The 27,032-nt window shown below is 39.4% G+C and overlaps 1 protein-coding gene across 2 annotated transcripts in view; it reads right to left on the bottom strand.

The window, feature by feature from the left end:
- ncoa1 (nuclear receptor coactivator 1) overlaps positions 1-27,032 on the bottom strand; it is a 94,176-nt gene that overhangs the window by 41,506 nt on the left and 25,638 nt on the right. The gene's annotated exons all lie outside the window — the stretch shown is intronic.

Below are 27,032 nucleotides of genomic sequence, written 5' to 3' on the forward strand. Positions count from 1 at the left end.
TTGTGTCAGAAAATGTATTGTTTTTATGCCTTTGGCACGTACTGGAAGCGTATGATCAAGTGTATCACATGATCAACTGCTAAATTCAAATGTTGAATTTAGCCAGAGAGAGGCGTGCTCAGAGCTGCCATATATCACAACTTTTCAGTGTTTTCAACCACATACTGTTTATTTTAGGTTTCAAACATATAAATTCACATAAGTACTAAAAAAACAATACATTTAGAGTTTGTAAAATACACACTGATGTCTATGGAAGAGGTAATAATAATCCTTTCCATTATAATTCGACACGTTTTATTCATATCAGATACACATTGTGTAAGTAACTTCAATGTTTACTCTATTCTATTCCCAGTTCACCAGCCACTTGCTTTTAAGTATTTCGGGAGAAGTGGATGAATTCACGTGTTGTAAACATAGAGGTTGTAAATCCAACAGATCCGATTCTCTGAACTGCGTCTGCGGCACAAACTAACACGGCGGCGCCCATCGCGCATACAGCTCAACTAACGCGATCGTTATAAAGGTGTTTAAACAACAATATACTTCCACTTGCATGTATTTGACAATCGGAATATCAGATATTTCATGCCATAGCTAACACATTTGTGAATATTCTGAATAAAAAAAGGAAAGAATGACATAAAAGCAGATCATCATTCATTCAGCGCTGTTGATGTGGTGTGCCACGTGACAAGCAATGACGCGTCACCATGGAAACGCCGCCCCCCTCTCACAATATAGTTCCCACGTCCCTGGTAGTGTGTGCGCGCTGGCTTTAGCAGTGCATTCAAGGGCACTCGTAAAACTGATGTTTGTTGAGACTGCCAGAGGTGTATGCAGGGCGAGCGCGGAGAGGGGAAATCTATAGCGTCTATATCGTTGCTAGATTTATATCGTTGCTATATCGTTTCTCGATAGTAATATCTTGAAAGTTCATATCTAGATATAGATACGATAACGATATATCGTTCAGCCCTAGTATCAGTGCTCGTCTCTTTTCTGCTGTTTTGTTAATGACCTCTTTATTAAACCAATACATAACTACCTAGAGCAGCGCTGCTTGCATCCCCTCGTTATTGTTGCAGAAAGTATCGCGCAAAAATTATTACTGTCCGTCGCTGACTGGGAGGAGCAGCCGCGCGCAGTCCTACATCACTGGACTAATTTGCCAATCTTCCCGGTACTTTAGACCGCAGTGGAAACGCAGAAAGTAGCAGATCAGGGGAGAAAAAAGTTCCTGTAAAAAAAGTTCCTGGTACAAATTGTTCCTGGTAATTTCGGTGGAAACACGGCTTAAATAAACACAAAAATCAGGGGGCCGGTTGCATAAACCGTTAAGACTAGTCTTACAAGTTAGACATACATTTTTTTCTTTAAGACTGTTCATAATTTTTTTAAACCAGTTACATAAAAACATAGACTGGCCTAATTTGATACGAAAAGTAAGACTGAATGCCACTTGCCTAACTGCTAGTGGCTCATACTAGATCTTAAGACACTGTCTTAACATAATGCCTTAGTTTATGCAACTGGCCCCAGGACTATAAAGTTAAGTCATCCAGTGGAGTAAATAAGAGAAAAGGCCAGTAATGGTTGTTGTCTTTATCTGATACCCATTTGTTGTATTCATCTGATTTGATAATATAATCTAGAACTACAAAATAATAGTGGCAAAAGGATGCCAGGCACCACTATGGACCAACAGGTTCTGGAAAACCAACAAAGATTCAAGTCTGACAAGTTCTGAAATAGGACCCGACCAGATTGAGCGTAACAGTCAGACGACTCCATATCAGGCACAGTCTGAAGTAACAGCTCAATCCTGCTAGCAATAGACATAATCAATGACTCCTTACAGGAGAATCATAAATCTGCTGTGAAATGCCTTACTAATTGAAAGCCTTCTTTGATCTGTGGTGCTGTTCACCCAGCACTACGATCTAACTCTTGCTGTTAGAAGAAACCACCGAAATTCCCATTCGCGAGGATACTGCGCACATATAACCACTAGAATGTGACACTGGGAAGAAATCACAGCCAAAGACGGCCATTCTGCCAATGAAGACCTTAAATTGGGTTTTGGGGTTCTCACACCATTTCATGGACTCGTTTCTGCTGTTACATTTCTGCTCTAACTTCTGTACCACTCTGGTTACTCTACTGCTCTGTATAGCGGTACTGCTAATATTTTTGGCTTGTGTTTTTCCTTTTGATTAAAAAAAATAATACAACAAAGAAAAATGTGTCTGGCTATCACCAGACCAAGCTCAATTTAAGATTGAACATTGGTCTGGGGAGTCTGCTATGTATTTTCTTCTGCACAAGAGGCGTGATAAATGAGCATAATTCAAATGACTCAGTATGCAACTGGATTGTCCTTAAACCAATCAGACCACAAGAGGCGTGATCAACGGGCAAAGACCCAACGCTTCTCTATCGTCATCGTGTTAAACCCGCCAATAGCGTGCCAGGTGGATAAGCCAGTCTGTGATTGGTTCCCACAAAAGTGTAACAGAAGCAGTAGAAATTAATGTACAGGTTTCCAGACTTTTGCAGGGCGAAAAATCAAATCCTAAAAAAATTATACTGCCTGTGATACTACTTTCATGGAGGAAAAAACCTTCTTTGTACTGTAATAAAAAAAAAATCAAGCTTTCTGAAGACGACAGCCCCTTTTTACACATACAGTGTTTACGGGTAAATTACCATTAACAGATAATTTGTGAACAGGACAAAAATACCATTAAATCAGCAATTTTCTGGTATAAGGAGTTGTAACATAATCAGTAAATTACTGTTATGATGCTATGTGTGAACAAAGCATAAGATTACCAGAATGAGCACATAAGAGGGCAGGACGGGCTAACGTAAATAGTCTGCTTTGGGCCAATCACTGCAACCAGGTATCACCCAAGACTGGTTGCACACTGAAGCCAAGCAGGGTTGAGCCTGGTCAGTACCTGGATGGGAGACCAACTGGGAAAAATAGGTTGCTTCTGGAAGAGGTGTTAGTGAGGCAAGCAGGGGATGGTCACCCTGTGGTCTATGTGGGTCATAACGGCCCAGTATAGTGATGGGGACACTATACTGTCAAAAAGTACCGTCCTTCGTATGAGACGTTAAACCGAGGTCCTGACAATCTGTGGTCATACAAAAGAAAAAGAGTAGAGGTGTAACCCAGGCATCCTGGCCAAATTTGCCCATTGGCCACTGTCCATCATCAAAGCCTCCAAATCAATCACATATACATATACTGATTGGCTTCATCACTCTGTCTCCTCTCCACCAAAAAGCTAGATTAGGTGGGAGTTCAGGCGCAATATGGCTGCTGTCGCACCATCCAGGTGGATGCTGCACATTGGTGGTGGTTGAGGATATTCCCCCTTCCATATGTAAAGTGCTTTGAGTACCGAGAAAATGCGTCTTTATGCGTCTTGTGTTTTTTAAGGGATAGTTCACCCAAAAATCAAAATTCTGTCGTTCATTACTCACCCTCTTGTCATTCCAAACCCATAAGACTTTTGTTCATCTTCAGAACACAAATTAAGATATTTTGATGAAATTCGAGAGCTCTCTGACCCCTCCATAGACAGCAATATAATGAACACTTTCAAGGCCCCGAGAGGTAAACAAAATAGTCCATGTGACTCCAGTGGTTTAATCTTAATTTTATGAAGCAAAAACAAACAAAAATTATTTAACAATTTCGTTCTAGCCAGTGCCAGCCTCCTACGCAGTATACGTTGTAGGGATGAAACGGTATGGAAATTTCACATCACGATTATAGTGACCCAAATAATCAGTAATCACGGTTATCAATATTATCACTGTGTTGTTCAAATGAGATGAAAGTGTTCAAAAAGAACAGATGCACACAATTAAAACATTTCAACAAGTTTTATATTTGAAAATCAACAAACAACAAATAAATAAATAAAGCAGCTCTTTGCACTTTTTAAAGCTAGATTCTATTCTGTGGGATTTACTTCCTTATAATGGCCTTCGTCAATAGCAACGCATAAATAATAATAATCTGGTGTAAATATAATCTCTAATATTATCTCTGTAAATATATTCTCAAGCAATATTTTCATCAGTGTTAAGCTATGATGCATTTAAATCTAGTATATTTTGTGTAAGAGCCCAAGCAGTATCCTAGTGAAATAATGCATATCCATATTTTCATGATTTGACTGTTTATTTGATTAAATATCAAAAGGTGTGCATCATACACCTAGATGAACACTTTAAAGTTTTATGACTAAGTCATTCTCTTCAAATGCTATTGAAGTCAGAAACGCGTATAACGTTACCAATGTTGTATGTTACTTTAGAGACGGTCCCTAAATTCGCCAACTTTATGCCAGTCATATCAGATGCGCTGTGGTTCTGCTGTGTTTGTTTGAAACAACAAAATATCAAAATATCTTAATTTGTGTTCCGAAGATGAACGAAGGTCTTCGGGGTTTGAAACGACATGAGGATGAGTTATTTTATGACAGAATTTTCATTTATGGGTGAACTAACCCTTTAAGAGCAAAAGCATATTCAGTGGAGGAGGTATTTGACAAAGTAATAAAGCTAAAATTAGGATTAATAATGGGGAAATTGAAAATAAATATCTGGGTGTTATAATAGATCATAAATTATGCTGGATACCACATATAAATAATGTAAAAAGAAAAATATCAAAATCAATTGCAATATTAAATAGAACAAAACATATATTGAACGAAAGTTCATTATATGTTTTGTATTGTACGCTCATAGTTCCATGCATGACTTATTGTGTGGAGGTGTGGGGCCATACATATAAAACCAGTTTAAATCCAATATATATATTACAAAAAAGAGCAGTAAGGATTATAAAACACGTTTACTATCACAAACCAACAAATAAATTGTCTATTCATTTACAAGTTTTACATTTTGTTGATTTAGTAGATTTTTATACTGCACAGACAATGTATAAAGTATTAATTTACTTCCAAATTGTATTCAGAAGCTGTTTGAAATAAGAGAAAGTCAGCATAAACTAAGAGGAATCCATATGTTTAAAAAGTAAGGTCAAGAACTTATATACAAAATAGATGTATATCTGTCAAAGGGGTAAACCAATGGAATAATTTTGAGAAGGAATTAAAACTGTAATTCATTTCGTAATTTTAAGAAAATGTTTAAAAAACAAGGGGATAAATAATTATATATCACAATATGAATATTTAGTGTGTGCAATACTTAAGCTATTGCATTAATATCTGAAATGTGTACATTTATATGTGATCTTTGTAATTATCCTTGTACATTTTGGAAAATGTCTTATGTTGTTTATCTTGTCTTAATCTAATCCATTAGAAAAATAAATTATGCTCAGATAAATATGTAAAAAGGATAGGCATAATAAGCAGTGGCTTACACCTTTTTCGGTTATCATGTATATTTGTCATATTTTTTGGTTATATTTTTGTATATTTTTTGCTTTGTTTTATTTATTATGAAAAATTGTTTGTAAGGACCGAAATAAACAAAAGAAGAGAAGAGTGTGATCATCCCCTAAAAAAACGTCGGACACAAACAGCCGAAACTGAAGATGCTTGCTTCCTCCAGCTGCTGCGCTGAATGCTACTATGGGGAAGGCTCCTTGTTCAAGGCCATGGAAAGTCTGCGGTCAGTGTGCTTCCCAACACTTTCTTGGGCACAATCTGTATCCCAACTTCCACTTATCATTGGTCCATTTTAGTTAATTACTCATCCAGCAATTTTTTGATGAATCAGATGAATATTTCTATAGCGTTATAAAACAGTGTTGTTGTTTTACAGGTTTAATCCAGATGAACTTGCATTCCTCACAGAGTATGCTGCTGCCATGAGCCCAGTCGCCCAGGCAACCAACATCTTGCAAGCAGAAGCAAATGCCCAAATGGGTTGGCTACTTCCAACAATCAACCTTCTGACCATCAAACGTGACCAGGTCAAGTTGCCATCAGAGTACAGAAAGGCTCTGGTGAATGCTTTACAGGTGGGAATAAAGAATCTTTTTGTTAGGCGACCTTGAGTTAACCGCAGCCGCATTTCTTCTCCTAAATTTAAAAACAACTTGGACAAAGGATGATGCCACAATCAGAATGAGACAAAATGAGGATGGTGAAAAATAAGTGTGTGGTTACATTTTGTAATGTTGGAAAATTCCAAAATCAATTATTGAAGCATGGATAGTACATGAATCTAAAATTTAAACCTAACCAAACTTAGGTTGAGGTCCTGACATGAAAGTGTTTTAATCTTGTATAGGAAGGATCACACGGACTTGTTGAAATCCTTCACAGCTGTGTGCAAGCTGTCTGTGAAGTGGAACACACCTCTACCTGCCTCAGCGGCCTGTGAAAGGCCATTTAGCATTTCAGGACTTGTCTTCAGCCCAAGATAAGCGGGACTGCATTATGCAGAGAAGCAAGATTTTCAAAGTTTCCAAATAATTTGTGTGCTTGTTTGAATGTGTTGTTTGCCAGACAATGCACTCAAAGTCTGTTTTAGCACAATTGTAATTTGGAAAAAATCTTCAGATGAGATTAACAATCATGGCGTCTTCCCACATTCAAATTAAACGGTTTAAAAAAATAAATAAATACAAAAGTTTACTGTTAACTAAAATAAAACAAAGTGTACCATTAACATTAAGCCATTTTTCCTTTTATTTTCAAATGAAACCGCTAAAACTGAACACAAACGTGATGCTGTTCTTTTTGCTCAAAGTGTATAGTACAATGTAAGTTATGCCATAAAGTTCTGCCATACTAATAGTGATGCACCGATAGTGATTTTTCAAGGCCGATTGGACCGTTGGAGTCATTTTCTGGTAAGATATCTGTACTTTTACTCAAGTTTGGCTTTTAGGTACTTCATCCACCTCACGCGAATGCACAATGTTCCCTAAAAGAATCAGGTGTCCTCAGCTGCAGAATGTAACCATAGAAACAGGACACTTTCAAGCTTCACATAAAGGAATATAATGAAGCATTTTGTAATAGTGATACATACAAGCATACCATTGCACAACATACCACGAAGGGTATTCAGAACCAACACATTGTTTACTCGTCTACAAACAAACTTTAATAACAAAAGACTACTAATATTGGGTACAAAACGTTAGGATAGAAAGCTTGTTATTCCAGCTAATAAGACTTCAAGGATGATGTAAAGCAAGATTACACTGCAATACAGATGAGGAAAATGCCTGGCTGTGGCTGAACCCAGGTGAACCGCACTTAAATGGCAAGAACACACTAGAGACAGCAGAGATCCCACCAGATAAACAATAGCAACTTGTGATGTTCAATCAAATAAATGCCTGAAGTTAAAAGAAATGCAAGCTAAAGAAGCTGATGGATAGATAAATAATTTATAACACATTTTAATTTTCACACGATAGCCCCAGATCCATTTTCCCTAGAGCATCTTGAGCTTAAGGTCTCAGCTCAAGTCTCTAGATAGCTCAAATAGGGCTGTGGCGGTAAACTTGACAACTGCGACACACTGGGGAAAAAAAGGTGTTGGATTTACATGATTTAATCATGTGCATCAGTTTCACATTAATCAATAAAGTTAAACAAATATAATTTGTTCACATAGTTTCGACATCATGAAATGAAGTCATTTTTAAGTAACCCAATTGAGTAGTCTCACAATGATTTTAATATGGCTCCCTAACAACAGTGTTGTGCACGGGGGGCTCGAGACCCTGCCTCTTTAATCAAATAACAAAAAAAAAAATATCAGTATATTTTTGTTGTCACTTGACTGATTTATAAGACTGTCCTAACTAGCTTTCATTCTATTGCCCAGCAATAGCTAGGGATGGGTACCGGTTCCAAATTCCCCAGACCCGGTGATTCGAAACGTGCATTTCGGTTCCACTTAACGGTTCTTGTGTGCGCAAAAGATTTGCGCACTGTTTTCCATGCTCTGCACACATCCAAAACGTGCGCACAGAAAAGGTGATTTTAAACATTATGTGCTGCACACACACACACACACACGTTTGCACAGAACGGATTCTCGCAATAATGAACTGAGTTCTCTTCCTCGTCTTTTTTCACAGCACACGAATGGACAAATACACACAAAAATGTCAAAATATTCTCATAAACACAGTTGGTTATGTCTTAAAACAGTTGAGAAGAAAAGATGAAAACTTATGTGTAATCCATGCAGCTCTTAAAATGACGGCAGATTTTCCGGATGCCGTCTCTTTGACAACATTAATCAAACAAAAGACAAGAAAAGTCACTCGCTGTTCTAGACAGAATATAATTGAACTATTTGTAATGTATAGCCTATATTTTATTAATAAAGTGCAGTGGTATTTTACATTTGATTATACAGTTTCTGTACCTAAATACCTGAAAATGTTTCTTTCTTTCTATAGTTCTGATTTCTTTTCTCAATTGTATTTATTTGTGCAATTGATAATTGTTTTGTGTTTTTAGAGTGTTTAACTGTCTTTAATAATGCTTGAAATTTATATTAGTTAGGCTAGTTGTATTTCCTCAGGTATTTTTAAACCATAGGCAAAAGTTCCTTGTGTAAGTGTTCTTAGCCTGTTGATTTTTGTTCATGGTATTCAGCTCCTATGGAATGTTTTATAATAAGACTTAGAATAAATGTGAATGATATCGAAGTTTTTTTTATTTTAATTTTTTACCTTATTGGAATCGAAATAAGAATCGGAATTGATAAGCAGAATCGTTAAAAATCAAACGATACCCAATCCTAGCAATAGCACATAATGAACATGCCAGTTTCAGCAAAAATCTTTTTAGAGAACTTAAACACATGTTTAGTTTTGACTTTACAGGAACTTTAAAGGGATAGTTCACCCAAAAATGAAAATTAGCCCATGATTTACTCACCCGAGGTGTATATGACATTCTTCTTTCAGACGAGTTATTTTAAAAATGTTCTGGCTAATACAAGCATTACAATAGCAGTAATAGTTGCTCTGTTTTTGAAGTCCATAAAAAATGCATCTGTCCGTCAAATAACGTGCTTCACGCGGCTCCGGGGTGTTAATAAAGTCCTTATGAAGCGAATCGATGCGCTTGTGTAAGAAAATATCCATATTTAAAAATGTATTTAATTTTTTTCTATGGCTCTGCATCAGCCGTCCCCGCGCAATCACTTCCGGCAAATAAGGTCAAAATGCATTCAAAATACCGGCGCGATCATAGATATATACATAGATTCCTCATTAGTGCCTGCGTTGATCGGTCGAATGAGATATATATATATATATATATATATATATATATATATATATATATATATATATATCTTTGATCGCGATTTGAAATACTGTTCGGTTTCTCAAAGAAACCGATCGTTTCGTGTCTTAAGACCTCAATGTGTCGCCACGAGCCGCATGGTTTAATAAGGATTCGTATGTCTATGTGTTTTTACTCTCATTGCTCTCATACTCTAAAATATCCCCATTGACATGCATTATACGACTATCACACTGCAACGGTTGGATTAAAAAATCTTCATTTGTGTTCTACTGAAGAAACAAAGACACCTACATCTTGGATGCCCTGGGGGGTAAACAGATAAACATAAACATTTCGTTTTTGGGTGAACTATCCCTTTAATTGGTTCACATTCACCCCAAATAATTGAATCTAGTAGATTGCACATTTTAGAGAATTACATTAATCGAAAGCAAAGAAGAGAAGCAATTTTGTTGCGTAGATCGCAAATAATGTGATGCCGTAAATTGGACAACATGCGCTTTCCTGTTTTTTCTGAGTAGCACCGGCGGAGGTCCACTAAAACATTTTTTGTATGCGAATGCTGTTTTACGTGAATATTACCACTGGAGAGAAGCACAAAGCTTTGTTTACAAAATAAATAATAGGTTAGCAATTAAATGTTAATTCGGCACCATGGAAACATAAGGATTCATGCCGAATGAGAGAGGTAGGCTATGTGAGCCCAATGTAAGCTTCGTCAGCTTTTTTATTCTGTTTTGGGATCTGGTCACCCGGTTTTCCGCTAATTTTAACAATAGGCCTACTCCATTTATTCCACTGGACATGGACATCACTAACGTTTCACCCATTTTCGCAGGGGATTATGAACGTTTCTTCCTTTCGTTTGCTAATAATTAGGTCAATTATACCAATTCGCATCCTTTACTGTGGTAAAGTAGAAAAAACACTGTTTATTTTTATAGCGCATTTCAAATACTCCTGTGATTTTAGTTTTGCTTTCTTTGGCAGCACAAAATCAAACATAGCCTAAATGTCTTGACCATGTGGAAGATAAAATTTGCTATTCAGACCTTTTACAACAAGTGTCAGTTGCTTTGCATTTACATTTACATTTATGCATTTGGCAGACGCTTTTATCCAAAGCGACTTACAGTGCCCTTATTACAGGGACAATCCCCCTGGAGCAACATGGAGTAAAGTGCCTTGCTCAAGGACACACTGGTGGTGACCGCTGGGATCGAACCAGCAACCTTCTGCATATCAGTTCCATGGTTTAACCCACTGGACCACCATCTCACTTTGCAAAAAGCTTTGCAACATGAGGAGAAAACAAGGAGATATAAGAAAAGAGATGGTATCTTTCCTGCTCGTGTCCCACATCCCTCTCAAAGCGCAGAGCGGCATATGACACATCTTTGTGGGGAAATATGAAACAAATATTTTTTTTAAACTAATATTTTCTTATATTCTTTAGGTTACCATTATTTACTGATAATTGTTTAAACGTTTTACAGGCTGTAGTGTCGTTTCACTGACGGAAGTGCTAAAATAAACATGCATGCTTGTTATGAAATAGATGTTTGAGCCTTGTTTATTATTTCAAAATGTTGTCTATATAGCTACATACCCCACCCCCCAAACCACGCGACACCGCCGGTAGTTGGTCCATTACCACCGCGGTGGTGAAAAACTGCCACCGTCACAGCCCTAAGCTCAACAAACCTACAACCCTTTTGGTTATCAGTTCAGTTCAGTTATCATGTTTACCCACTAGGTAACACCACCCCATAATTTGGTGCCTCAACAGTATGACTTAAATTGCTCACCTCGGACAGCCAACTGAGACTGAACTCCAAAGTAATTCCTGCTCTATCAGTAAGCTTTGTCAATCCCTTCAGTTTGAAGAGGATCATTCACCACATCTTATGTTCGGTTTCTCCACTCGGAGAGGCCGCCACCCAGACCAGCGCCTAGCTCCTCAGGCATAGTCCGCTTTGATCTGCAAGGCCTGAACAGGCTGCTATTGTGGGTCTGTTGAAAACCTCCAGTGGCCCCTAATCCCTGGCAGCTCCATTTCACCTTAAACAGGCCCATTTAAATTGAAAAAATAAAAATAAACAAATCACAGAAATTAGCTTGGTTTTAAAATTTAAACACTTGAACAGCCTTTTTAGGAGAAAGAGCAAGCAATTGTTTGTATCACAAGCTTTAGCAACATTTTAAATCACTGCTGAAATATCCACTGAAAATAATACCTACACTTAAAAGATTAACAATCCATAACATTATAAATCCCTACTTCACACATTTGAGAATTCTTTAAGAAGGTTTGGAGGAAGTAAGGGCACCTTCGAGCTTACTACCCCATATTTTGAGGCCCCTGAGCTTTCACTTCATTGCTCAGGAGAATGTGAAACATGACCATGCATGTGAACGTGCAAAATTGTTCCGAAATTAGGCCAGATCCTAAAGAAAATCCACCAGGACATAATGACTCCCGTGCATGTGCGGCCTTTACTGTAATTATCAACAGCTTGCCGGCCCCAATGTGCTCAGTGTTCAGCCCCGCTCAGTCAAGGGTTGAGTAAAACCAACCCACTGGTAATGAAGATACCTGTGCTTAGACTTGAGAATAACCAGTCGCACTGCTCATGTTGCACGAGTTAACCACATCAGCTGAAGCTAACGTCAAAAGAAATGCGTGACTTGTACAAAAACATTTGCAGAACCTTTGTCACGGCCCTTAAACACGGGATATTTACCTTCAATTCCTGAAACATGTTTTGGACGGTTTACAGTGCATTGTTCACAATTTCCAGTTTGCTAAGATAATGAAAAGTCAAATCATCATCAACAGCCTAATCTTCCAGAAGATTGATATTTCTATTTATTCAAATGCATGTCTGTTCACATTAACATAATTTTTTCCTCTGCACAGTAGTTTAAGAAGAAAAATTATATTTTGCATATGACACGTTTGTCTTTCAACCAAGAAGTTAGTCTTTCTCTTACGTCTGCTGTTTGCAGAAGCTCATATTTCTTGCTAGATAAGAAATATTTGGCAACGTCCAATCAGATTTCAAATTCCCTCACCAAATGCAGTGGATATAATTCTTTAACTGCAAAGCTGTACGAAAGAACTTGACGAAAGAGTCATAAATCTTGTCTATAGGTCAGCTTGATCCTGTTTATAAACTCTGAGTCATTAGTTTTTGGTTGAGAAAGTTTGCGTGTAAGCTGATGCTTATATCTGCTAATAAGTTGTGGGGCTATTTAATGGAGCTATAATTAAATATCTGAAAGCAGTGGATAAGAGGGAGCACACTGTATCTTTTTCTGCCAAGAGGCAAAAAGACCCTTCATTTTCAACCACTACCATCATGAGACTTTAATGTCTAAATAAACTGTTTCTTTTTTTTATTATTCATATACATGCAATATCTTTGCATTCCCTGTAAGTAAAATCATGATGAGACTTCATCACAAGTATGATGAAACCCATTATCACAAGAGTTTACCCTTATAAGTTGAAGGTTTATTGATTTATCAGTACAAGCATATACGTACAAAACACACACACACACACACACACACACACACACACACACACACACACACACACACACACACACACACACACACACACACACACAAAATAGGTAACGCTATGATACCTGAAATAACCAAAACACAGTTCTTTTACACATTAAACATTAATATAAACCAGGTAAAATAAATAACTTTTTTTTAAATTTAGCTTCACCAGGCAGACAAACATGTGTGTACTTGTGTGCGTGTGTCTCTCTCTCTCTCTTTATATCAAGGGTGTGAATTTTCCCTGGGGCCAATCGGCTACCTGTGCTGGCTGGCTGCTGACCTGGTTATGGGAGGTCCTCTGTGAATATGAACACTTCGGATGCTATCTTCAGGGCAACGCGCCGCCCAGTCATCAGACGTCTGAGTTTTGATGTCTCACTGCATAGTTTTGGTAAATGCGTTGGTAAATATGTGTGGGGTGCCTCAAGGCTCAGTACTCAGCCCGTTCTTGATCAGTCACTGGACTCAATCATAAAGGCATAGAGCTTTTTCTATCGACTTGCATCTATGACTGCATTTCAGACATCAATGCCTTCATGAAGAATCACTACTTTTAGGGTTCAACAACACTAAAATAAGTAAGAAATGTGGGGTTTGTGTTTGATGACCAGTTTAACTTCACTGCCAATGTTGTTCAGCAGTCCAGTCCAGTCCTAGTCCAGCAGTTTTGTTTTACAACATCAGAAAATAGACCCCAAGTGTCCAGGTATGCTGCACAGCTCTTATACCCCTTTTCCACCAAGGCAGTTTGAGTACTGGTTCGGAGCCAGAGCCTAGTTTCAAATCAGTTCTTTGTCTTTTGACACCCGAAGCACCAGCTCTGAACCAGGAAAAGTGGTTCTTAAGTAGCACCAAAACATTGCTTGCGTCAGGGGCTGGGGACGGGGTTACAGTGACCAACAAGATGAACACAAACTTGTGACCGGCATTTTTGAAATAGCAGCTAATCAAGCTAATAGCAGCTCGATTGTAATCGCCGTCTTTTACGGTGAGCTGCACGAACACGTCGGATGCGCAATGTTTGGATGCAGATGTAGGTTCACGAAGACATGTGCATCAATAGTAATGCAACGTCCGCCATTGTTAGCGGAAGGCTTGTTCAAGATGCATCTGCGCAGCACAGACCGATCGATGTATGACATCAAAGTACCGCGAGAGCGGTTGGAGAAGTACCGCGAGAGCGGTTGGAGAGTATACGACTCCTTATCTCGAACAAGCCTGGTGTGTTTGTGGCTCTGTGGTGGCCCTCTAGCTATTGGAAAGGCAAACTGGTTCTAAGAAGGTTTGTCAGTCGAACCAACTCCGAACCGGCAATAGCACTAGCTCTGAACTAGCATCCGGTTCATGCTGGTGGAAAAGGGGTGTGAGTGTTTAGTTTACTCTAATGTATTGGTTCTCAACCTCTTTGACTCCTAGGCTCTCCACTGTCCACAACAATATTCAAAAGGTCAGCTCCCGGTTTTATTTAAAGCAATTAGAAGTGTTAAAAATGTAATATATCACTACTTTCTATATTTACATTTACAGATTTTGAAATATACAATTGTTCTAAGGACTTTGTTTTATGATCTACCCTGACAGTGATTTTTTTTTCACTTCATGAATAAACAGGATACGTTAATATTACAAAATTTTTCTTTTCATTTATTTTAGATTTATTGTCAGTACCGGGTTCATCCGCTACCACCAAAGACAATTTTTGACCCAGGAAAAACCCTGAAAAGCGAACCATTTATCCCTAATTTGACGCAAATCTTAGCCCATTTAACAATAATGAAATATCCTAAAGAGCACAATGTGAAGAACAGTTCAAAGTAAAGAGACATTACTGTAGGATCTCACCCTTCCTACTAGTACAAAAACAAAAATCCTCACTATCATCCTCTCTACATCTACAGCAACATTTTAAAATGTAAACATTTTAATCTGTGCTCTCTTTGGTCACTCACTCTCCATGTTAATGTGTACATTCTCCTCACACTTCCCTGAGCAGACAAACAAACTATGAAAGCCCTGGGAGGCCTGCAGTTCCCTCACATGCCCGGCACACACACTCCCCCACGCATATGTGCCGCACGCACACACAGTGCCTAAAGGTAAACAACCTGCTTATGGGAGAAAAAACAGTGGGAGGGATTTTCCCTTTTGCTCTCTCTTTTTCTCGCTCACTCACGCACCTGAGGCAGGGCTCAGCTGTCACCTATGAAGTTGGCCAACACAGCCTGTCCGGTTAGAGAACGGTCCACGACAGTTGCGCTAACCCCTCTGTCAGCACGAACTATGGCCGCGTGTCTCGCCATTTCCCAGGGTACAGGGCTCCTTCTCGTCGAGAGCTACACTAATCACTTCGCGCGCAGACAGAACAGCAACGTATGTCACTGAGGGAGAGGGACAGACCACCATGCACCGAAGGAGAGGGGATGAAAAGTATCGTTTACACTCTCTTATCAGCACTCACGCCAGGCGAAAAGAGAAAAAGTGTCTCATAAAAGTGAGCTAATGAGGCACAGTTCAACAGGAGAGGCCCTCTTAGAGGAGACCAGCGGCGGAGCGAGGAAGTTTCAAAACGGACAAATCCCACGCCTGACTGCATGCACCCGTCCCCCTCCGTCCGTCAATGGTTTGCTCCATGAGAAGCCGTGGAGTCACTGTTGCTGTCTACCTCCCCATAGCAATACAGAGGAGAGAGAAAATGTATACGGCTCTGCCTGAAAATCTGAACGCAGTGTGAGGCTGAAGCAACAGTCGTGACTCATTCTTTGAAGATGTGCCAATTAATTCAATATTTCTTAAAGATTCGTGAGCTTCCCACAGCAGAAATATAACCAAAGTTATTTGTACAAATCTGACATGATTCAAGGAATGCGCAAAATGTGCAAAACTACATTTTTAAAATCTGTTAGTCGGGAGGTTGTCTGGAAACAAGGAATATATAGGACCTATAGGGTGGGAGCATATTGTTTGACATTCATGGTTTATGCCTCGATTCAGGATGTTTACTTTAACCCTATAAATCCTACTCTATCACATTTAATACAGAAATTTCAAAGGCATCTAAAATTATCAATGTGATCAAAGTTTATACTTTTTCAGCAAGTAAAAGGCCTTTTAGTATAATTCCAAAATCATCCACCTTAGGTTGAGGTCTTTTTGCTGTAAAATCTTTACTTATTTAAAGCAAGCTATAAGGATGCACCATTATGAAAATTTTGTCCGATAACCGATAATTCTTTATATTTGAAAGCCGATATATTTGAAAGTAACGAATTACATTTACTCGCGTTACTGTAATTGAGTAGTTTTTCTGCGTACTTCTACTTTTTTAAGTAGTTTTAAAAATCTGTAATTTTACTTTTACTTAAGTATGTTTTGTTTGAAGTATTGTACTTCGCTACATTTTAAACCACATCCGTTACGGAGTAAAAAATAAATAATACAAAGGGGGGAAAAACGCGATCCGGAAACGACTGCATTGAATTGAAGGCGGGAGAACGAACACAAAAATCACAAAAAGATGGAGACGGATGGACAAGACATACGTCAGACCCAGCTGAAAGCGAAACGCCGTCGTGAACCCCTGGATAGTATGGAAAAACTTTGGATGCAGACAAAAAATTGCCGGGTGTTGTCCTGGAGGATATCAAATTAGCAAAAAAATGTTGATGCAAAGGAGGAAACACATAGAACATGTTCGGGAACACCATCCCTCTGTGCAGATAAAGGTACGTTTATAACTTAAGGCCGAATGATTTCTGTGATGCAGAGGGAATCCCGGAATTACAGTATAACGCAGATGTCACGTAAAACACGCAAACTGATGGATGAATGAATACATCGACAGTAGAGCTGTACAATAAATCAAATCGCGACATGGTCTGTGAACATTAAAGGTCCCATGGCATGAAATTTTCATTTTATGAGGTATTTCAACATTAATATGAGTTCCCCTAGCCTGAATATTGTCCCCAAGTGGATAGAAATGTTGATGGGTGTAAACCCGAGTTCTGGCTGTCTCTCTCTGCCTTCGAGAAAATGACAGGCCAGACGAGCCAATCCTGAAGTCTCCTGGTTTGACGTCGAAGCAGGAACGGTTTCCTCCCTTTCCTCCGCCCAGAGAATCTGGCACGCCCATGCAAACACTCGAGATCATTAACGTTACTTGTGAACTAGTGAACACTGGCAGTTTCTCAGTGTTTGGGTGTACAAATGAAAACAGAAGTCTTTCTTCAGTTCCTTCTGATCTGTGATCATTGATTTATTATGTGTAGCTTATTATTTATTATTTGTGGACACGCAGCGGCTTCTCTCTCTCCCGACAGAACAGTGTTTTCGTGTTTTCTATCTTGTGAGTCAGTGTTTTTGTACGTCCTTGTCGCGTCTATCTGTTCTAAAATTTGCATACAGTCTTTTCTGTTTAACATCAGCAGTCACATCTTTAGAGATAAACTTCACACACGCCGAAGCTCGGCCTTCAACATCCCCGACCCACAGTACTGCATCTAGCCCACAGCGGAGGCACCAAACGCGGCGTGAGATTAAGCAGAAGGAGGGTAAGCGTGAGGGTATCCGGCTAGGCTAGCCAGCTTTCCCCACAATAAAATGGATTACATTCGATTACTGCTGTTGTGTCTTTGTTTGCGCTGTGTAACGTTACTCAATGCGCGTCAATGACGCTATTCATATGATTGGAACATATCTAGAAATAATGCGATACTCAACACTTACTAACTCGTTCATCTCGCTGTAATGGTACATTGCATGTGTTACAAAGTTGGTAGAATAATGATGAAGAGGACTCGGTGTGACTGGGACTCGTGTTTATTCAGAACTCTCAGATACAAACACAATAAACTCGCGCTGACTGACAGCGCTCTCATAACTCAGTAGTTCCTATAAATAACTTTGTTAGCAATCGCTTCGTCTCCGTGATGTCCGGTTCGCGAACGAATCATTCTTTTGAATCGGTTCTTTTTAGTGAACCGAACCAGTTCACCAAATCGGACTGAATCGTTCTAAACGGTTCGCGTCTCGAGTCAGCGCTGATCCATAATTTACTAAAGTTACTAACTTTCTGACATGAGTGACAGCCCCTCCGACTAGAAATAAACTAATAACCTGAAGTATATGCTAGTAACTACAACAGTTCACCCTGAACTGAGACATGCTGAGAGAACTGATGAGAAGTGAACACAGGTCCATCCGTCTCTCTGGCAGACTCGTGCCTGCTCGTGCCTCGTTAAACCACGCCCCCTCCGCTCATTTAAAATGCAAAGATGTCAGCCAATCACAACAGTGGGCGTTTTTACTGAAGTCTCACAGCAGACACGCCTTTTGAAGCAGGGCATTCAGCCACAGGGCAAACAGCAGTATAGAAAAAATGCCTTTTATTTCTAAATTATGACATTTTATGATGTAAAAATCATACTAATAATATAAGTACACCTCAGGAAACACTATAAAATAATAGAAAAATGCCATGCCATGGGACCTTTAAAGCTCAAAACACTGCTATATGAATATATGATCTGCTTGTTCTGTCTCTGTGTGAATGAGCAGCTCCGTTTCGTCTACTAGCCTACATACTTACGTAGCCTACGCGATGCTCGTGGTGTTTAACGTCCCAAAAAACATATTTGGGCATGATCATACAGTATGAACATTTCCAGAGCTGATCTGAGACCCCCTAATGAACATTTTCATCATTTTATTTGATTAAAAGCCATTATCAAATACACTCTGAAACAGATCTTCCCTGAAATAGGTCCTCGCTAAAACCCATCAAAATAAACGGTTTAACTAGATGAAATTGTGACAGAACTATATTACTATTGTAGGCCTATAGAATACTTGTAAAGTGACAAGTACTTTTACTTCTACTTAAGTAAAATTTAATTGAAGTAATAGTACTTTTACTTGAGTAGGATATTTTGTTACTCTTTCCACCTCTGCCGAAATCTTTGAAAAGATAAATTGGCTGATAATTCTTAATTTATTACATTTTTGACAGTCTGATTACAGAAACAAAAGTCTCACCACTAAAAGCCATAGCCCAAGAACAAATTGAATGTTCTCATTATAATTTGATGTAGCCTATATGACAGACTTGCGCTGTACGTGTCGCTAGACATGTGCCGGTAAACGGTAATACAGTATACCGCAATAATGAACATGCACAATATTGTTATCGTGGGCACTTCAAAATACCGTGAATAATTATTTATTACGAATTATTCAGATTTTTAGAATTAATTTTAAGAATACTTTACCCATCAACCGTTTAAAATGAAAAACACGTCAAAGAGGAACGCGCACTGATGTAAATAGACCGTGCATGAGCCGAGCACATGGAGGAATGAGGAGACACGCTGAAGTGCACATTCATTCTTCGACAGCAGAGGGCGCTGACGGAACAGCAGAAATGCAGCCGTTTCTCCAGTAATCACATAACCTAATACATAATACTTAAAGACTTAAGGCTATTCATTTTCAAACTTGCATTTTATATTTTAATCTGGACTAAATTACATGCCCTTGAATATGTTCTGACTGTTGTTCAATCACACACTTTACAAGGCTCCAGTATTTAACATTAGTTCCTTCATTAACAAACTGACAATGAAAAATACTTCTAAAGAATGAATTAATCTTAGTTAAATGTACATTTCAGCATACCTATTGTTCTTTATAATTCTTTTGCACTTTAATCTGTTTTAAAAATTTGTTTACTTTATACATTTTTGTGTATTGCTTTATTGTATTTAAATGTTTGGTTCTTTAGTTATAAGAAAGTGATTTAACCTGTTATAGTATGACAACACTTTTTTTGCAACTTATTTCAATATCGTGATAATACCGTATACCGTGATAAAAGCTTCAGCAATTAATCGCAACATGAAAATTTGATACCGGCACATCCCTATGTGTCGCACTTAACTGCATTTTCGCTTATTTCCAATCATTTCCAAGTGATTCCAATCATATTTCAAGTGATTCAAACCCATCATGGTGAACAGTGCGCATCTGAAGTATAATCCAGTATTTATCGACTTTAATATAATCGGCCACATTTTCTTTTCGGGCCGATATTGATTACATTAAAAATGAACATATAATGGCCGATTCCGATATGGTGGCCAACATATTGTGCATCCTTACCAAGCTAAGTCTAAGTGTCACAACTATAAAGAGAGAGAATCTGAACAGCTCCAAATTACAGTGTTAGCTTTGGTAGCATGTAGAGACGTGACGGTGAGGACATTTTTCCCACCGGTTAATCGACGTGTGACAACACCGGTAACTGGCTAAACCAGGTATCACCGGTATATCCGCTAATTCTAAACCGAAAGTAAAATGCGCACAGGGCCACTCAGGCATTTATAACGGTGCAAAGCAAGTGTTTCAATGAATTCCTATGGAAACTCAACTTGAATGAACGGAAAACGCGCCAGTGGACACGCACTGTGAATTACATGCAGCTGTCAATGCATGTGCACTGTGCGACCATGAATGAATGACAGTGCGGCCGTGCAATTCGGGGCGGGTTGCTTGAATAATGGATTCATTAGCATATTATTCTAAATGGAAAAACACAACAACAAAACAGTCCAATGACAAACTCACTTAAATAGGCATTTTGCTTTGAAACCAAATCTTCCGCCGTCATCTTGTCAGTCAGCTCCTTGTGATAAATGAAATCTGACTCCTGCTGCGACTCTCGTTCGGCTTATGCTGTATTAAGCAGACATGTTCCGTTTTTAACTGTAGTGTCTGTTCTCTAACTGAACTAATTGATTGTATTGCAAAAAAAAAAAATTTGAAAATTTCATATCACGTTTATAGTGACCCAAATTATCACGATTATCAATATTATCACGGTTTTGTTCAAATGAGATGAAAGTGTTCAAAAAGAACAGATGCACACATTGAAAACATTTCAACAAGTTTCGTATTTGAAAATTGTCACAAAGCTACTACGTGACTATGTGACTATGGGGCACGTTTAGCCTGGAAGCCAGCCGAACTTAGCCCCGCCTAGGGCTGTGCAATTAATCGAATTTCGATTTCGATTTCGATTTTGCCTCCCAACGATCACCAAAATAGTACAATCGAGAAAAAACGATTATTTTGCCTTGCGTTCTGAATGAAACGCGCACGCGCACATCCGCCCCTCCCGAACCCACAAATCTCTCTCAGTTCGTGAGTCTCGTGACTCGTGTGCATATCATCCGCTGGAATTTAAAAACCCGGCGCGAGTAAAGATGGCAGAAGGAGGGCAGTTACAGCAGCGTTTGGGGAGCAAAAAAGGCAAAACCAACTCCGTTGTCTGGGAACAGTTTGGCTTCGAGGAATCAGACGACGAGCAGAAACATGCTACGTGCAAGATTTGCTACATGGTAGTGGCTGCAACTCAAGGGAACACCACGAATTTGTTTAACCACTTGAAAATTAAACAGAGTGACCTATGACAATCTAATGAAGAAAAAAAAACTGACGAGAGCAGGGGTGCCGCGTAAACGTCCTTTTTTTCCTTCATATTTTTCAAATAATTCTCTCTTTGTAAACTTTGTTCAATGCATGCGAGATTGCGAGTGCTGCCATATTTTCGAATATGACCAGTCGTTTTCACCGTCATCACCCGGGTTTAGTGCTTTAGGGTTTAGGTTTAGAATGAGAAGCCGCGCGCGCTGTGAGAAAATGTGTCTCTGTGCGTTCATCTCTGAGCACCACCCAAGATCGTTGCCCTGTTCAAGTTGCTTTATAGCAACGCTCAGAGCTGTGTCCGCATCAACGGCAGAGACTCAGATTGGTTTCCCATCTCCAGTGGCGTTCGCCAGGGCTGCGTGGCTGCTCCCGACCTCTTCAACTGCATCATTGACCATCTGATGTCCAGGGTTTGTGAGCGGGTCCCCGGAGTGTCCTTTGGCAGTTACACCCTGACTGACCTGGAGTATGCTGACGACACCATCCTGCTCAGCACGTCCTACAGCCAGCTGAGAGACGCTCTGGGCATATACAGTGAAGAGGCTGAGAAGCTTGGCCTTCAGGTGAGCTGGGCGAAAACCAAGTTCATGTACGTCGGTGACGGACCGCATCCACATTCCCTGCGGCTTGGCAATGACATTGTAGAGCCTGTCAAAAGCTTTGTGTATCTGGGATCCATAGTGACAGACAACGGGGACCTAAAACCAGAGATTACCCGCAGAAGAGCCCTGGCTGCGTCAGCCCTACAGTCTCTCTGGAAACCACTCTGGCGGCACCAGACCATCTCACGCAAGACGAAGCTTCGGATCTACAACTCCGCAGTACTCTCCATCCTGCTTTATGGCTCGGAGACTTGGCCCTTAAATAAGACACTGGCTACAAGATTAGATGGTTTTGATAGCAGGGCTCTCAGAACCATCGAGAACATCAGGTGGCCCCAGCGGGTTTCCAATCAAGTGCTTAGAGCCCGCATGTGCCAGCCCAGAGCATCCTGCCTAGCTGCGCAACGTCGCACCCGCTGGTTCGGCCATGTCCTCCGCCTCCCTCCTGACCATCCGACGAGAGCCATTCTCCAGTTTGATCCGAGAGCCGCAGGATGGAGACGACCACGAGGTAGACCCCGCACCCGATGGCTTGACGTCCTAGCAGGCGACCTCCAACAACATGGAGTTGCTGTGGAGGATGCAGAGCAGCTGGCACAAGACCGTCAGCACTGGAAACAACTGGTTCATCTGGTCGGCTCAACGCACAGGGATAGGACACCCCCCTACCCATTGCAGGAGCCAAAATAGAATAGAATAGAATAGTGCGTTCATCCGAGAGCGCGCACACGTCTCTCAGCGCGCAAATATTGAGTTCTCTTTCAAGTCTTGCTCTTAAACGGACAAACTCACACAAAACGTATGTCAACATGTCCATCTTGATGAGTATCTTAGCAGACATAGTCTGTATATGCCTTAAGTGAACTTTATACATTCGAGAAAGAAGACGCGAGGTCTTAAAGGGGCAGTAGCCTTTACTGCTGTCTGTTTAATGTCAAACAACAAAAGACAAGGACATCACTCACCGCTCTTGATTGAATAGCTTTTGTAAGTTTAATAGGATTAATCTTTAATTTATGCACTCAAATATGCAATGTTATTTTACATTTGATACATTTCTGTACCTGAAAACTAATGTTAGACGTACCTGAAAAGCATAGCCGAACCATATTGTTGATCTTATTTATTTGTGGTTATCATTTTTACGTGAATACTTTTATACTTTGATTCGAATATATGTTATATTATTTATTTTAATAGTTCAAAAAGTACAACAAATGTTACAATTTCAATTGAATTGTTGAAAGGTGTATTTTTAATAAATACAACACATTCCCAAAGTCATGTGAAATAATCGTGTTACATAATCGTGATTTCAATATTGACCAAAATAATCGTGATTATGATTTTTTCCATAATCGAGCAGCCCTAGCCCCGCCCACAACATTTTTACTCGGGCAGTTCGGTCTGGACTTGATCGGTAGAGAAGCAATTATGCCCGAACAGAAACTGTTCGGACCAATGAAATTGTCAGGGCGGGCTTTAGACGATGATGGACAGATCATCAACATTAACGTAATCATGCACGTCATCAAAGGCGCTTGGGTTTAGTTTGTTCTAATCCTAAACGGAGAACTTGTTCGTATATGCATTCACCTTTACTCTCTCTCTCAGAAATGATGATCGTGTTAGTAAGTACTCTGTGTATCCTTAAATTCTTTTTTTTACAACACCGGCAAAGATCGTTCATCTTTTTCTTCTAACGTTGGGCTACTTATTCCAGCGTGCGTGCAGGTTCAGGGTTGCCAAGTTTTTACAACAAAACCCGCCCAATTGCTAACGTTCCTCAAAACTAGCCAAAAACAAGCCCAATAGCTTTCCGGGGGGGGGGGGGTTCTCCGGGAAAAAAAGGCATTTGGGGGGTAAAATATGTGTTATTTTGGCAGGGCTGGCAGCTAAAAGTCGCATTCCTGGGTCTGTATATCACATAATTGGGGTCGCTTCAACCCGCGGACATGGCAACACAGTGCAGTTGAGTTCTGTTGACATTTGATAACTAACGTTATGCGTCGCTCCGTTGCTCTGATTGGTTGTAGGTCTATCCAATTGAGGTCTTTCCTGGTTCGGTTGAAACACGCCCCATAATCACAGCCCAACGGAGCAGTATCAGACTCATATTCTGACTAGAATTGAGTATGACGACGTCAGGCTAGGGCACGTTCCCACATTTCACACTTGCACACTCATTTTATACACTTATATTGACATGTTAATAATATAAAAGGGTTGGGTGCAATATATTTAACAGTATTATGTGTTATGCGTTTTCCCCCATGGGTTGGTACGTTTCATAAGCGGGGCCATGGCGTTAAGATGGCCACCGTAATAGTCAGTATGGCGGTGGCGTGAGCGTGTGAGGGGTACCGCTACTTCGTCCGCGTGCATTGTAAGACTGTTGCAATTTTGGCCCTGTCCTGTAGTGTCTAATTTGATTTCTTTTGATTCCTTTTTGTTTCTATGGGTTTTTTTTCGGCACTGTGAGATTGTTCTATTCTGTTAAATAAATCTGGCATACGGATTCCTGTTGTCCCGGTCATCTCATTGCCTCCAGCCATAAGGCTTATCCACAACAAAAATCAACAAACAACAAATAAAACAAGCATATAAATATATGCACTTTTTTTAAGCAAGATTCTATTCTGTGGCATTTTCTTCCTTATAAAGGCCGTCATCAATAGCAACACATTATAACAGCGCATATCCACGTATCACAATGGACGCTAGGGTTGGGCATCGAGAACCGGTTCCAACTTGGAACCGTTTTAAAAATAACGATGCCATTGGAATCGTTTAGAAATTTTGTTTTCAATTCCGATCATCGGTTCCAAACGTGCAAGTTTTCGGAAGTGCTTGCCGCACCCGTTTGTTCTGTTGCAGCCATGGAGCACGGTAAGCGGCGCTCAAAAGTGTGGCTTTATTTCACTTTTAAAAAAAAGCCTGGGTCGGCACAGTGCAACACTATAGGTTTTGCGAGAAAGAAACCGTATTATTCAGTCAAAACACTGAGCTCGGCCGTTATTCTGAGCGCGCTCCTCTGTGTACATTATGAGCCGTCAGCAGCCGCCGGCGTTCATGCCTACTATAATAACTCGCACTGTTGTTGTCATTGCACCCAGGATAAGCACACACACACACACACATGCACAATTTTGAGAAATCAAGCTCAATAGAAAAAAACGCGATTCTCGTCTTTTCTATAACGTATATGATTAAGTGAATATTGTGTACCGGTTGTCATGACAATATTGCACGAGGCTACTGCGGCTTGGAGTGCGCACACACTGGAACACGCGCATTTGAACAACAGCTGGGTGAGTAAAAGATGGCTTTATTTTCATTTCAGGGTGAACTAACATTATCCCACCTCGTCATAATCAGCTAAGTGATTGTAGTGTAATAACAAAGCCCTTGACCAATTGCGAATCGTGGTGAACAACAACGTTACTGAAATTATTTTTCCCCCTCGTAGATAAATGTAGCTATACACAAATTGCCCGCGCGAGTAGCAGTCCTAATATGACTGCTGTTAATGCTATTGTTAAACCAGGACTCGGTGTGAAACTCCATTCACCTTTGCAGCAAAGCAAGTGAAAATGCCAGCGGATAAAGTCCCAAAACTAAAACTCATTATTGAATCAAAATACAATTTTCCTCTGTGAAATGAGCCTGTGACATGTTGTGACTCCACCCCTCAAAGAATCGGAATCGAGAATCGAAAAGAACCGTAATCGAAACTAAGAATCGGAATCGGAATCAGAATCGTTCAAATCAAAACGATGCCCAACCCTAATGGACGCGCTCTCTCGTTTCATTAATGCAACTTGCCTCTTGCGTCTCTGTTTTTGATTGTATTCAAAATTAAATCAGAGAACTTTACTATTAATACTACTATAAATATTACTATAACTTCTTATGATCATCTTGTCTGGACGATTGTTTTGTACACTGTACAAAATGGATTTATAAACAGGTCAGATTTAAAACATTAAAATCTATTCAATATGTCCCCGTACTTATTTATATTACAAATCTGTGTAATAAGTGTACAAATGAATACACAATATTATCCCTTAAATGTCACTAGTCTTGTCTGAATTTGTTAATTCGTCTTTGGCTCAAAGCCACTTTCTGCAAATTTTTCTGTGTGGAAGCTTCACGTTATTATTTCCCAGACGTAGTTTTAGTAATGAGGTCAAAGTCCACTTGCCTTGTTTTAGCAGATTTGAAGTGTTTCCCCTATTACAGCGACTTTCTTCTTGCATGTTCTGCAGACCGGGTGACCATCTTCGGTTAAGTTTCCCTCAGGACTTTTGTAAAAGCCAAAACATGACCACACCTCAGATTTGGTCCTTTAAGAAGGCTGAAAAATCTCCCGGCGCGGTCACTGCCTTCTGACATTCTCATTCAAAAAGCAATGTTGCATGCTGCGTCTGCACCTGCGCCTGTGCCTGACTAGGCATGTGCCAGTATCAAATTTTCATGTTACGATTAATTGCTGAAGCTTTTATCACGGTATTATCACGATATTGCAATTCGTTGCAAAAAAAGTGTTGTCATACTATAACAGGTTTAATAACTTTCTTATAACAAAAAGAACCAAACATTTAAATACAATAAAGCAATACACAAAAATGTATAAAGTAAATTTAAATTAAATTAAAGTGCTAAAGAATTATAAAGAACAATAGGTCCCACTTTACAATAAGGTCTCACTAGTTAATGCATTAACATTAACAAAGAGCGAATAGCAAAATTTTTACAGTTATTATTCTTTGATAATGTTAGTTAAAAAAAAGCAACCGTTAGTGTTAGCTCAGGTCCATTAAATAATACAGTTACAACTTTTGATTTTAATAATGTGTTCTTATTTTGCAGAAATTTACATTTAACTAAGAGTAATACATGCTTTAGAAGTATTTTTCATTGTCAGTTTGTTAATGAATGAACTAATGTTAAATAATGGAGACTTGTTGTAAAGTGTGTGACTGAACAACAATCAGAACATATTCAAACAATATCTAGGGCATGTAATTTAGTCCAGATTAAAATATAAAATGACCTTAAGACTTTGAGTATT

The sequence above is a fragment of the Gobio gobio genome, assembly GCF_949357685.1.
Source record: "Gobio gobio genome assembly, chromosome: 12".
NCBI classification, from domain to species: Eukaryota; Metazoa; Chordata; class Actinopteri; order Cypriniformes; family Gobionidae; genus Gobio; species Gobio gobio.